Raw genomic sequence first — 14,256 nt, forward strand, 5'->3', positions numbered from 1 at the left:
GTAGATTTGGTTGCTATTGAGAACTGATTTTATACACTGAGATCTAAAGATGAGAAGAGTAACTAGCTAAGGAATTAGGGAAGAGTATGGGGATGAAATTATATTTCAAAGGTAAGGAAGAGGATATGCACAGACCCAAGTCAAGGAAAAGCACAGCACCACGGAGGGAGGAAAATAAAGCCAACATGAACGGACATGGAGAGGGATGGGGAGTTCTCATCAAAAAGAGCAAACAAGACAAAAATGAAAGAGAGGAAAGGCAAAATCAAGGTATTACCTGCTGGGGAGAGGTTCACTTCCCGTTGGTCTCTCCCACACTCAATATCAAAACTACATTTTGTCAGAGATCAAATTGCTAACATCCATTAGATCATAGGAAAAAAGCAAGAGAATTCCAGAAAAACATCTACTTCTGCTTTATTGACTATGCTAAAGCTTTTGACTGTGTGGATCACAACAAACTGTGGAAAATTCTGAAAGAGATGGGAATACCAGACCACCTGACCTGCCTCCTGAGAAATCTGTATGCAGGTCAAGAAGCAACAGTTAGAATTGGACATGGAACAATGGATTGATTCCAAATTGGGAAATGAGTATATCAAGGCTATATATTGTCACCCTGCTTATTTAACTTATATGCAGAGTACATCATGTGAAATGTCGGGCTGGATGAAGCATAAACTGGAATCAAGATTGCCAGGAGAAATATCAAGAACCTCAGATTCACAGATGACACCATCCTTATGGCAGAAAGTAAAGAGGAACTAAAAAGCCTTTTGACGAAAGTGAAAGAGGAGAGTGAAAAAGTTGGCTTAAGACTCAACATTCAAGAAACGAAGATCATGGCATCCGGTCCCATCACTTCATGGCAAATAGATGAGGAAACAGTGCAAACAGTGAGAGACTTTATTTTTTTGGGCTCCAAAATCACTGCAGATGGTGACTGCAGCCATGAAACTAAAAGACAATTGCTCCTTGGAAGAAAAGCTATGACCAAACTAGACAGCATATTAAAAAGCAGAGACATTACTCTGCAGACAAAGATCTGTATAGTCAAAGCTATGGTTTTTCCCCTATATCGATGTAAGAGTTGGACCACAAAGAAGGCTGAGTGCCAAAGAATGATGCTTTTGAACAGTGGTGTTGGAGAAAACTCTTGAGAGTCCCTTGGACTGCAAGAAGATCCAACCAGTCAATCCTAAAGGAAATCAGTCCTGAATATTCATTGGAAGGACTGATGCTGAAGGTGAAACTCCAATACTTTGTCTACCTGATGCAAAGAATCGACTCATTGGAAAAGATCCTGATGCTGGGAAAGATTGAAGGCAGGAGGAGAAGGGGACGACAGAGGATGAGATGATTAGATGGCATTCCAACTGGATGGCATCACCAACTCTATGGACATGAGTTTGGGCAAGCTCCAGGAGTTGGTGATGGACAGGGAGGCCTGCAAGGTGCAGTCCATGGTGTCACAAAGTTGGACACAACTGAGTAACTAAACTGAACTGAACATTTCATTATTCCTTTACTATCTACCTAACCATGTGTCAGCTCCTGCACTCTAAGAAAGGTGATGGATACTCTAGTGCAGTTTTTATGGAATTTATTTGTCTATGGAAGCACCCCTTAACGATTTAATCGTAACATGTAACATTCCGTATCAGAGCAATACTGAAATGGGAGGCATAAATGATGAATAATTCTTGAAAAGCCTATTGTAGGCTTGGATCTTTATAACAAAATAAAACCTCCATATTAAACTGTAAGGCATTACACTTCTGTAAAATAAATTAAATAAATGGCCAGCAGGGGTGTTTCACACAATTTATTGGTGCCCTCTGTAGCCAATGCTACATCTCATTAGTGGCTCTGTCACTCATGAAAAATGTGGCACCCATCAGCATCACTCATTAACTTAAAGCATGTGCCCACATATCAAATATATATTTTTTAATTATGGGAACATGTTATAAAGCAGATATGTGTGTGTGTGTGTGTGTGTGTGTGTGTTGTGAACAACAAAGAGTATTCAAACGTCTCCAAGCCTCTCGATTTTTTTTTTCTTTCTACCAAAATGGTGAATGAGATACTGTTCTCATCCTTTCAAAGTTTTTTTCCTCTCTACTGACTTTTTCTGCTTGTATTCATTGCAATAGTCCAGACTTTGCCAATTTTTTTCCTTCTTGACATTTCATTTTTAATTAAAAATGACATTTTAATTAAAAGGAAACATATGTAGAATAAACAGAATAACTCACCAACAGCAGAGAGCTGGGGCTGTCCTTTCAGCACAGTTTTAACCTTTCTGGCTCATGAAAGGCTGTGCTGGGCTTCTCCACAAGTCTTGCCAAGGCACATTCTGGACAGAAAGAAAAGAAAAGAGAAAAATTTTAAAAGATGGTCACTGAACCAAAATCCACCCACATCCAGAAAGCCCTAGGAAGTGCAGGGAGAGAAGAAGCAACAAGATATACCCACTCCAAATTAAATTATTTGGGACTTTCAGGACTAGAAATATCAGTCTTTCTTCTGTTCAGAATATTAGAACTATCGTTTTGGTGAAAGACCCCAGTTTTACAACTTTTCATGTTTACAGATGGCCTGATTTGGCAATCTTAAATGTTAAGGGAATTAAAAATCTGGCAGGAGGTAAGCATAGCCAAAAGTAAAACATTACAATTAAAACTAATTACCCTCCTTTGAATATCTATAACTTAGGACAGTGTGCCTTCCGGAGACGTCTTGACTCCTAAATCAGAGCTGGTACTCGTGGGGTCCACTACCCGTGGACGTTAACCCTCTTCCTGGAGCATCTGATCCCTTGCATCAAAGCACATTGTGGTATAGAAGGGATTGCAATAAAACTGAATAAAATGACAAAGAAAGAAGCCAAAAATGGGTAAACACTGAGTGAAGCGCAAATGAATGCTTCTCTAAACAAAAATAGCAAATAATATCTATTAGCCATGTCTTCAGAAACCAACATGAGGATGAGAATCAAAAGAGGTCAACGTGGTGACCCAACTTTCACCACTTTCAATGCACATTTTGGACAAGATGTAAGGACATTGGGACATACTGAAGTCAGTCATGGACAGACACTGTAATTAAAACCCAGCATGAAGGAGAAAGGAAGGGGATATAATTGCAATTGCGTGGCATCTATATAATTAGATGCCAAGCATGTGATCCATCATTCTAGTTCAAGCAAGAATGCCATAGGTTAGTGTTATGGGTTGAAATGGTCCCTCCTAAGAGACTTATGTTAAAGTCTTAACCTCCAGTATCTCAGCACATGAATTTATTCGGAAGTAATGTCATTGCAAATGTCACTGCTGAGGTTAAGTTAAAGTGAGGTCATACTGGTTAGGGTGTGCTTCTAATAAAATGTAACTGGTCCTTATAAGAAGATAGTCAGGTGAAAACATTGAAACAGGGAGAAGACGTGTGATTACAAAGACAGAGATCCAAGTTACCCAACGGCAAGTCAATGAATGCCAAAGACTGCCAGAAATCTACCAGAATCTGGAAAGAGGCAAAACTGCAGGTCTCAGAAGGAGCATGGTTCTGCTAACAACTAAGTTTCTTACTTCTAGTTTCTACAACTGTGAGACAGCCACCCAGCCTCTGGTACTTTGTTGTGGCAGCCCTAAGAAACAGGCAGTCAAGTATAATTATCTTGGCAAATTATTGAGGGAAAATGAGACATAAAAAGCTAAGATATTTTTTCAAAACCCCATAGTTACTCGGAAGCCACAATCAGTCTGATTCAAAGCTTACACCCTTTACTATATATTAAAACTGGGGTAGAAAACTAAAAAGTCATATTGAAGAGATGGGGTGAACAAGAAAACCCTTGTGAAGGTGACTAACAAATAAAATGATTAGGGAAAAAAATCAAGAGAGTTATCGTGCAGTCCAAAGGTAGAGATCATTTCAAGAGGTAAGGAAGGGTCATCTGTGTGTTCCCAAATCACACACACTCATATACCTTTGTGGGATTTACCACAAACTATCCTCCAAAAGGGCTTCCCTGGTTGTTCAGCAGTGAGGAATCTGCCTGCCAGTACAGGAGATATGGGCTTGATCTCTGAGTGGGAAAGATCCCCTGGAGAAGGAAATGGTTACCAATTCCAGTATTCTTGCTGGGGAAATTTCATGGACAGAGGAGCCTGTTTGGCTATATATAGCCTATGGGGTCTCAAAGAGTTGCACATGACTTAGCAACTAAGAAGCAATAACAGATCTTCCAAAAGAAGAGCTAGTTCAAATCTAATCATGAAATGACCTTAAATGCTTCAAGTCAATTTGGTTGTGCAGTAATGTACATCATTGTCTTTGGGGGCACATAATTTCAACTTCTCAGAAATGAGTGAGCCTAGCTGATAAAGACTGAAGTGGTTTTTGTGAAAGAAAAAAAAAAAATATTGTCACCTAAATTACACGGTGAGAAGAATGGCTTAGTTTTAATTTTTTTTAAGTAAACACCAGCTTTCCCAGAGCTCTTTAATGATCAAACTTGTTCCACTGTATTATCTTAAATCCTGATCAAAATGAGACAGCAATATGCGTTTTCTGGTCATTTCATAATCATCCATTAGAACAATGGGATTATTTATGAGAGCTGAATTCTCATCCCATCTCCCACAAGACTATGTGTCATATCCCTGGCTGCTAAACAAAAGCTTTTCTCTTCGTCACTTAACTTTCTTTGGTTTTGCTTTTAAGCAAAGGGATTTATCAGGTTCTGGGTTTGTTTTGCTCTTGAAGCTTCAGCCACTTTATCAGCTTTAGATATGCTCAGTTTGTTTATGAGCCATGGCTTCTTAGAGAGGCAAGACAATTGACTGAGTGATTTGCCTTCTATGACCAAGCAAATTTTGGTTTTCTCATTTTTTATCCTCCCCTGGATGGGCAAACATAAAGCCACCCACCAGGTGAATGTGAAAGTTAGATTACTTAATAGTGGTGGTATTTTGGAAACCCTGCCTGATTTACTGACCTTAGAAAATAAACTGACATATGCTAAATCATCCTTAGTAATCCTGGAACATCAAGACTTTGTTTAAATGTGAATTGAACTCAGTGACAACTATCCAGAAATTCTCTAGGACCTCTAGCAGGCATTTGTTGCACTTAGTCGTTCAGTTGTGTCTGACTCTTTGCAACCCCATGGACTGTAGACCACCAGGTTCTTCTGTCCATGGGGATTCTCCAGGCAAGAATACTGGAGTGGATTGCCATGCCCTCCTCCAGGGGAACTTCCCAACACAGGGATTGAACCCAGGTCTCCCGCATTGCAGGCAAATTCTTTATCGACTGAGCCACCTGGGAAGGCATTTGTTAGTGTTTGATGAAAGAATAAATCTAACCAATTATTAAAAAATATTATCGCCATGGAGAAAATGCTAAGTATATATCTTAAAGAATAAAGATCATCACAAGTCAATTAAAAAATCAATTAATTAGTATTTTTGGCTGCTCGCTAAGTCTAAACCACTGTACCAGCTGGTGAGGAAGGGAGACATGAGGGAGAGAAGTACTATATAAGGCAGCTTCTCTCCTGGAAAAATTTAGAATTTGAGTCATCTGGGACAACTGTTAGCGTGACATGTAATACCAAATTATCATTAATATATCTTTTATAACGCATTTTAAAGTCCCTACATGTAATATGACATACATGTGTACATATATAGGTAAGTACCTAAAACACACATAATAGAGAACAAGAGCCTCAAGGGAATAGATTAGGAACTCTGTTCATATTTGTACCCAAAATGCTAATCCTACTGCTTTGCACCAAATAATTGCTTAGAAGGAGTTTGGGAAAGAATAAATGATTACATTAATCCATTTGTGCTTTATTGTGGTTGTTATGGTAGAAATAGAAGGGATATTAAGGACAGTTAAGTAATTGATTATCAATTACCTCCAGGAGGGTAGTAGAGAGCAGTATCAATAAATCTACATCATTGTTTTTCTTCAGGTACCACACTAAGAGCAGGGTGACTCTAAGGATACTGATAACAGTGTTCCTCCCCCACTAAACATATCTTATCATTTAGATTCTGTTCATACTTTATATTCAGGAGGTTGTCTATGGAGTTGCTACTAAATGGCCTTACTTGAGAGCATTTTTAGGCTACATAAAATGCTCACACTTTCTAAGTGCTGAGAGTTTTTTGTGCTGAAGTGTAAACCACAGTACAAGACTGTGAACAGTTTTTAGAAGTCATTACACTAAAAAGTTATAATTTTTAATAGCATGGTGAAGTTTATAGTTTAAACTTGTTTATACTTTCAATTTTAAGTACAAATGAGACAAATGTAATACAGGTGAAATTACTACTGGGATATTTGAAACCCATTCAAGAATATACTTTCCCTCTCCACCCATTGTAACCTTAGTCAAATCACTTAACATGTTTCCTCAGCTGTAAAACATGATAATGATACCTACTTCACAGGATTTTTGTGAGTATTAAATGAGGTAATGTACTAAAGCTCATATTTAATCATATCTAATTCATTTGACATTTTGCTTGACATGATGAGAAAAGTTCTCTTATTTCTGAAATGTGTAATATGCTATTAATAAGACAGGCTCTAATGCCATTGTCTTAATGAAGTTAAGATGAAGTTACCTGAATCATCATATATAAGTTTAAGTAATATAGGAAATTGTTCAAAACTAAGGCTTTTGTGTATAGTAGTTAGATTAACTGGAGATGGTGTGTGTGTTTGTGTGTGTTATGACTTGCTTTAATGAAGGTCCAGAGTCTGAAAATTTGACAAAAATTTCTTCAAGAAACATGAAAGTGATATTGAAATGGGCCAAACATTGAAAACTCAGAAAAATTTTCCCCTGACTTCCCTGAAATTACTCCTTGGATTCACTGTTCTTCTCTATCTTGGTCACAGGCTCCTTTCCTTCCCTCCCCTCCTTGGACTACAACCACAAAAAACAGGCACATTGGTTAATGAAGAGCTTGAACTGGGAAAGTCACCACCAAGCCATGTTTCCTCACAAAGTGGTGTTCAGTCTCTATATCTATTAAATATTTTTTTTCCTTGACACCATAATCAAGTGGAATTTATCCCAGGGATACAATATCTGCACATTAATCAATGTGATACATCACATTAACTGATTGAAGAAGCAGAATTGTATAACCTCAACAAATATAGAAAAAGCTTTGGGCAGAATTAATTCATTTATGGTAAAAATTCTCAACAAAGTGGGTGTAAAGGAAACATATGTCAACATAATGAAAGCCATATATTACAAGCCTACAGCCAACATCATACTTCACAGGCAAAAGCTAAAATCATTTCCTTTAGTATAATAAACAAGACAAGGATGACCACTCTTGCCACTTTTATTCAACGTAGTATTGGAAGTCCTAGCCACAGAAATAAGACAGAAAATAAGACAAGAAAGAGAAATAAAAGGAATCCTAGTTGTAAAAGAAGCAAATTATCACTTTTTGCAGATTATGTGATACTCTATGGGGTTTCCCAGGTGATGTGTGACACTTTATATAGAAAATACTAAAGATGCCACCAAAAAACTATAAGAGCTCATCAAATAATTTGGTAAAGTTGAGAGATGCAAAATTAAGATACAGAAATCTGTTGTGTTTCTGTGCCCTAACAATGAAAAAATTAACAAAGCAAGTCTATTTACAGTTGCATTAAAAAGAATTAAATACTTAAGAATAAATATAACTAAGAAAACAAAAGATATACACTTAGAAAACTATACAGCATTGACAAAAGTGACTAAAACAGCACAATGGGGAAAAGACAGTCTCTTTAATAAAAGATGCTGGAAAAACTGGACAGCTTCATGCAAAAGACTCAAACTGGACTACTTTTTTACATCATATACACAAATTAACTCAAAATGGATTAAAGACTTAAATGTAAGACCTGAAACCATAAAACTCCTTGAAGAAAACATAGGCAGTATGCTCTTTGACACTGATCTTAGCTATATTTTTTTGATATGCTTCCTTGGGTAAGTAAACAAAAGCACAAAACAAATCAAACTAAAAAATTTTAACATAGCAAAGGAAACTATTAACAAAAATGAAAAAGCTGCCTCTGCTAAATGGTATGTAGCATCCTGGATGAGACAGGAGTTTGGGGAGAATGGATACATGTATATGTGTAGCTGAGTCCCTTCTCTGTTAACCTGAAACCATCACAACATTATTAATCAGCTATATCCCTACACAAAATTAAAAATTTAAAAAAACAAAAGAGAAATTGAACAAGCTAAAATAGGCTGCCTATTAAATGGGAGAAGATGTATGCAAATGATATACATATACAAAAGTGGTCAATATCCAAAATACACAAACAACTCATACAACTCAATATCAAAAAAACATTAGGATTAAAAAATGCTCAAAGGCCCTGATTAAACATTTTTCCAAAGCAAACATACAAATGACCATCAAACACATGAAAAGATGCTTAACATAACCAATCATCAGGGAAATGCAAATTGAAATCACAATGAGATGCCACCTCACACTTCTCAGAATGACTATCATCAAAAAGACAACAAACAGCAAGTGTTGGTGAGGACGTGGAGTAATAAAAACACTTTTGCAGTGTTGGTGGGGTTGTAAATTGGGTACAGTCACTATGGAAACAATACAGAGGTTTTTCAAAATAATAAAAATAGAACTTCCAGGGCTTCCCTGGTAGCTCAGTGATAAAGAATCCTCCTGCCAATGCAGAAGATATGAGTTCGATCCCTGGCCTGGGAAGATCCCATATGCCACAGAGCCACAACTACTGAAGCCTGTGTTCTAGAGCCTGTGCCCTGCAGCAAGAGAAGCCACAGCAAAGAGAAGCCCACGCACTACAGCTAGACAGCCACCCCTGCTCACCACAACTAGAGAAAGAAAATCTGCATAGCAACGATGACCCGAAACAGCCAAAAATACATAAATAAATACAATTATTTAAAGCAAATAGAAATTTCATGTGATTCTGGGTATTTTCCTGAAGAAAACAAAACCACAAATTCAAAAAGAAATATACACCACTAACATTCATTGCAGCATTATTTACAACAGCCAAGATATAGAAACAATCTGTGTCCATTGATAACTGATTAGATAAAAGAGATGTGATAGAACATTATTCAGCCATAACAAAAGGAACTCTTACTATTGCAGCAACATGAATGGAGCTAAGTGTGTTGTGCTAAGTGAAAGTCAGAGAAATAAAAATATGTGATCTTACTCATATGTAGAATTTTAAAAACAAGAGAAACAAAACAAAGTGAAAACAGACTCGTAGATACAGAGAACAAAAAGGTGTTTGCCTAAAGGGTGAGGTGTGGGGGCAATGCAAAAGAACTGAAAGCGGTTAAAAGACATAAACTTCCAGTATAAAATAAATAAGTCACAGAGATGTAGTATACAGTTTAAAGACTATGGTCAACAATATTGTAATAATTCTGTATGGGGACGGATGGTTACTAGATTTATCATGGCGACCCTTTCATAGTGTTTGCAAACATTAAATCACTGTGTGGTACACGTGAAACTAACATAATATTGTACGTCAACTATGAACGTGAACGTGAAGTCGCTCAGTCGTGTCCGACTCTTTGCGACCACATGGACTATAGCCTACCTGGCTCCTCTGTCCATGGATTCTCCAGGCAATAGTACTGGAGTGGATTCCCATTTCCTTCTCCAAGGGATCTTCCCAACCCAGGGATCGAACCCGGCTCTCCCGCATCGTAGACAGGCGCTTTCTCGTCTGAGCCACCAGAGAAGTCTGCATATCCCTCCCAAGAAAGGGTGGAATGATCACATTTTTAATCACTTTGTCTTCTTCAACTCCTCTCCTCTCCTCTGACAATCATTCTTAAATCTACTTCACGCTAATTTTGAAAAGCTGTCCTTTTTAAAAAATGTCTATAACTAATCTCACCCTTACTCTCCTGGCCCTCAACATTAAATTGTTTTAGAAGAGTAGGCTTCACCTACGGTCTTCACTTTTTTATGCCATATTTTCTTTAAGTTTAATCTGGAAATCATGTCCATGCACTAATACTTCCATGAACCACTCACTTAAAAATACCATCAATGTTCTAATTGTCAAATATCTTTCTTGTTTTGTCTTTTTCACCATTCTATTTTACGTCTTTGCTGCTTTTGATACCACCTTCTGTTTTGGAAAATCCAATCCTTTTCATGATATTAGGAATCCAAACTTCTTCCATCTTCTGGTTCTACCCTCTTCTACAACTACAAAATTCTTCTCAGTAAAACTCTCTATCAGAGAAGGAAAGCAAGAGAAGATTAGAGTTAGTTTCTGAGTTACTCTACCCTCTGTGGCTCCACTTTTTCACACAGAAATTGGGAATAACAAAAGTATCCACACCACAGGCTTGTTGAGAGGACTAAATGAATAACTGATGTAAAGTGCTTAGGAAAGATTCTGGCACACAAAAAGATCCTATGTAACTGAATAGTATAATTTTGCTATAATTATTCAATTCCACTACATGCATATTGGTTATAAATCTGATCCCAGTCTAATTTACATCATGGTGAAATATGTACATGACAAATTCTATTGAAAATTTCTTGAAGACTAACACAGTGTCTTATTTATATATCTCCCTCAATGCCTTGCACATGGTAGGCTACAAGTAATGTTATTTAATTAAATTGTTAAACTGCTTGCACTAGTCCAGTTTTCCTTTCTATTTCTTTTTCTTGTTATACTTGCTGAATTTTACTCTCAGAGGCTCAAATGTAATTCATAAATTAGGGTGACACATAAAACTGCTGGTTCTTAAAAATTAAGCCTTGGAAGCATTTTAAGTTTATTATGAAACCAAGAAGCTGTGTCAATTTTTTTCTAAGGAATTACTTCCACCTTTAGATGAGAGGTTAGTATACTGTGGTTTCTGGACCACTGATGGCCCACAAGTGCCCTCTGAGTGGTCTTCAGGCTCATTGCTTGTAGTTTGCAGGTTTATAATAAGATACCATCTGTGCTTTTGTTGCTGCCATGATTTCATAATCTATTTATGACGGTCAATAAAATTCAAATATTACTTCAAGGATACGCCATTCAAGCCGTTCATTCTAAAATTTATTTTATTCTTATGCTGTGTGGAAGTGGACAGATGAGGGGGTTCACTGCATTTTACGTACAGCAACTGACCTGAAGATTGGTCAAGTGTGATAGGCATCGGATGGCCTCTGGGCAAGAAAGGTTGAAAACATTTTAAGACTTTCGCACTTAATCTCTCTAATCACAAAGCAGAGGTTTACTGTTGACCAGCTACATATTATTGGATCCTTTTCTTTGAGCCAAAGACAAAATGGATATCAAGCATCAGTAATAAAGGACAGAAACCAAAACCTGAGAGTCATCGGAGGCTCCTGACATACAACCAAGACATGAACTGTGTTCTCAGTTCTGTAGAACCTATCCAAATAACTCCAACTAGCCCATGTCGTGCCTAGTATTATTTATTTCCCCCATTTAAATGTAAGCCCCAGTTACTCTAGAAACCAGCTTGATAATGCATAACTTCTCCATTAGGAATATTTTTATGAAGCCCATCGTTATGAATTCATTTGCTATTCACTGTAATAGCACATATCATAATGAATTCATTTAGTATTCATGGGGATAACACAAACACCATTTAGTAACTGGTTAATGAACTGCGTGGGGCTCTTTATCCTTCCTGGGTTTTATAAGAAACAATTCTCATTTATTTAAATCATCAACTTCTTTTTCAGCTTCATTTTACATGAGCTCCTTTTTGTTCCCAGTGTCCAGGTCTAATGCTGAAGTATAGAACAGCTTTCTCTGGATGACAGAAACCTGATGACAAGTAGCCAAGAGATGTGGAGTTAAGGCAATAAAGTGTATTTATGTGCCCATTCATTGCAGGCCAGTTTTGACAGTTTTATCCTGAAAACTTAAAATCATTGAAACAATAACACTGCTCATGCACCAGGCTCTGAGCTAAGCTAAAAGCGTCATTTTGGGCCCATTTTACAGATTAAAAAACAAAAAGAAATACAGAAAGACTAAGTTACCTGTTCAAAACCACATGGCAAATAAGTGAAGAAACTAGAGTTCAAACCCGAGAAGTCCTTTTCCAGATTCCTGGCTTTCACCAGGTGCTAACCCACATGCCATCTTAGTTTTCAGTGTCTTAGCTCTACTTTTGTAAAAAATAATGTTATTTGTGTATTCTGCTCACTAAAGTTTTTGTTGAAAATGACCAAAAGGCTCTTGAAGCAATTTGCATAATTAGACTGTGAAACCCCTTCAATAACCTATAGTAAATTATTAAATTGAGGATTTGCATGAGCCAGCTACATTCTGTGGGCAATTTGGCTTGCAATAATTAATCTGTTTTAAGTCGGGAACAAACTAAGTAATTCAGGAACAATTTTTTCCCAAGTCCATATGCTTAAGATATAATATGACTATGCCAAAACAAAATATGGCATATTCTCAAACAAAAGAAAAGAGAAATATAGCAAAGAGAAAAATAGCACAGTCTTCACTAGCAAAATTAAGACCATAAGGGAAAGTTGAGTATGATATAGGGTATCAGTTATCACTGTAGATTTCTTCTTACCAAATAGCATAGAGTAACATCTACAAGCCAAACAGAAATCCACATGCAAAAATTAGAGGTCAGGAAAGGAGGAAAAACAGGCTCCCCTCCTTTTGTGAGTGTGAATGAACTATTAGTCATTGACTTTACATTGGAGATGAACAGAGCATAAGAAGGTGTATGAATAAAATGGCATCTGGAAGAAATGGCATCTATGAAGGCTAAGAAGTTAGAGAAGCCAGAGGAGGGAGCAGAATTATTTATTAATGTATACTCTGAATTTTTGTAAAGGCTTAAGGTAAATATTATAAAATAGAAAGATCTGAATACATTGTTTTTTTGACTACTGAGATCTGGGAAAATAGAATATAGATTGTAAGTTGTAAAGACCCTTTTGGTGACTAGAATTGAGATTTGAAGTTTTTGTAAGTTTCCTAGATGTCAACATGAAATAGTGAGATGGGTTTCATATAGGAGCCGCACTGAATAATGTAGTAGGCAATGTCCTCAATAATAATCCTGAACAGCTAATACAAAGGTGAGACTCATAAGCCTGTTTCTTAAAGTATCCCTCAAGGAAAAGGCTACAGGTCTCAAATATCAAAATATCTTTCAGTTAGAGTCATGTTGACATAGTCTATAACATGAGTGTTGAAGACAGATAAAATCATCTAGTCTATGCCCTTTTAAATTTAGAGATAAGAAAAGAGAAAAAGAAAAGGATTTGTTTATTCTTTTTCCCAATCCTCATAGACACCATATGTTGAAAGATGGATTTCCCAGAAAAAGAGTATTTCCAAGCTGATTCTTTTTTCCCCCGTTCTTTCTTTCTCACTCTCTCTCTTTTCAAATGTAAGACATTTATATCTCATTAGAGTTGCTGATAAACATGAACTAGACTGTCTCTCTGTACTGAGTTGACCTAATTGGAGTCAACGGAAAAGAAACAATGAGGTGCTATTACTGATCAGTTTAAGGTTTCCCTCAGGTTTTTGAAATAGTTAGAAGCCCTTAAGCATTTCCAATACAGGCCTTGTTTGAGACACATTGGATTGGATGGCAAGCAAAGACATGTGTACCCAATGTTATTGTTAGGAGACAGAGAAAACTGGACGGTAAAGGAGAGGAAGGAATAAGGGAGGAGAGGGGTCCAAGATTAAAAAGACCAATAAAGAGAGAGAATACAAAATATAGAAATAGCTTTCTTTTGTGTGGAGTCTGACACTCTATAGTCAGACACTAGACTAAGTGCTTTATAATTATAATCCCATTTATTTTTCATAGCACCAATTAAGAGATGAGGAAATAAAGCCAGAAAAAAAGAAACTTGTTCAAGTCAGCACAGCAAGCATCAGGCCAGGATTTCAATTCCTGATCTATCTGATTCCAAAGTGCTTTCAAACACAACAGTATCATTTTTCCTATAAACTTTAAAAAGTGAAAAAGAAGAGATATGCAAATGGAAGCTCGTAACAACAAGGCTAGAGCAAGGAGTCAGGGGTGTGCAAGGGGCAGGCAACAAGACAAAAGCTGAAGTGGCAACCTCACTGGCCTCCAGTTACTTTTATCATATCTCCACCTTGTAAGAAACTCGAGGTTTCCATTACATTGGGTAATTGATGGCAGAT

Source organism: Bos mutus, chromosome 3 (assembly GCF_027580195.1).
Source record: "Bos mutus isolate GX-2022 chromosome 3, NWIPB_WYAK_1.1, whole genome shotgun sequence".
NCBI lineage: Eukaryota > Metazoa > Chordata > Mammalia > Artiodactyla > Bovidae > Bos > Bos mutus.